The sequence below is a fragment of the Ipomoea triloba genome, chromosome 16 (assembly GCF_003576645.1).
Source record: "Ipomoea triloba cultivar NCNSP0323 chromosome 16, ASM357664v1".
NCBI classification, from domain to species: Eukaryota; Viridiplantae; Streptophyta; class Magnoliopsida; order Solanales; family Convolvulaceae; genus Ipomoea; species Ipomoea triloba.
Window position 1 is genome coordinate 12,641,951 of NC_044931.1, and position 815 is coordinate 12,642,765.

Genomic DNA, 815 nt, shown 5'->3' on the forward strand with positions numbered 1-815 from the left:
TGCAAGGAGCATCGCAAGTAAACCATAAATCAACAAAGTAGGTCCACATCAGGACATATCAGAAATGTCATAAACATAATACCTTAGCTAAATGGATGGCTATCTCCTTTTTCCATTGAAGAGAGGCAGTCAAGCAAGTAACTGCCTACTAAATAAATTTTGTGCATTGCAGTAATGAAAGAACAGTTAAGTTTATTAGAAAACTAGCATTCTACAGATTTTCTTATTTATCATATGCTGCAAACTCAAGGGTAATGGACATACTTGAGGAGTCTTAGTATTAACACATGTTGGAATATCAAGAGACACTTCAGCTACCTCTCAAACCTATAAATACATGGGTTATTCCCTATCATGTTATTATAAATCTATAATCAAGTTACTGCTCTATCTTATGTCTTGTTCTACTCTTGTCTTTTACTTAACACATAGCTCTGCCTTTTCAGCTGGTAGTGGCTTTGCCACCTACTGGACTTTCCAACTGATTATTTCTTAATGCGAATATATTCATTAAACATTCAGCAAAAATTGTAATCATAAGAATGATGCATTTCATAAGGAACTCTATTCAGCAGGCTTGAACACATCAGTATATAAAAAATTTTATAAAAAATATCAACAGGGAAGAAAGAGAGGTTGAACAAGATAAACCAAAGCAAGTGTACAAGTGTATAAGGATTGTAATACTCCATATCATCTATCCAAAAAGTGACTCCTGGATGTATAATGAATAGAATAAATAACCAAATAGGAGGAAATACCTGCTCAATGAGATCTAAACAGGCTTGGTTGTCTTCAAATTCAACTTTTCTCCA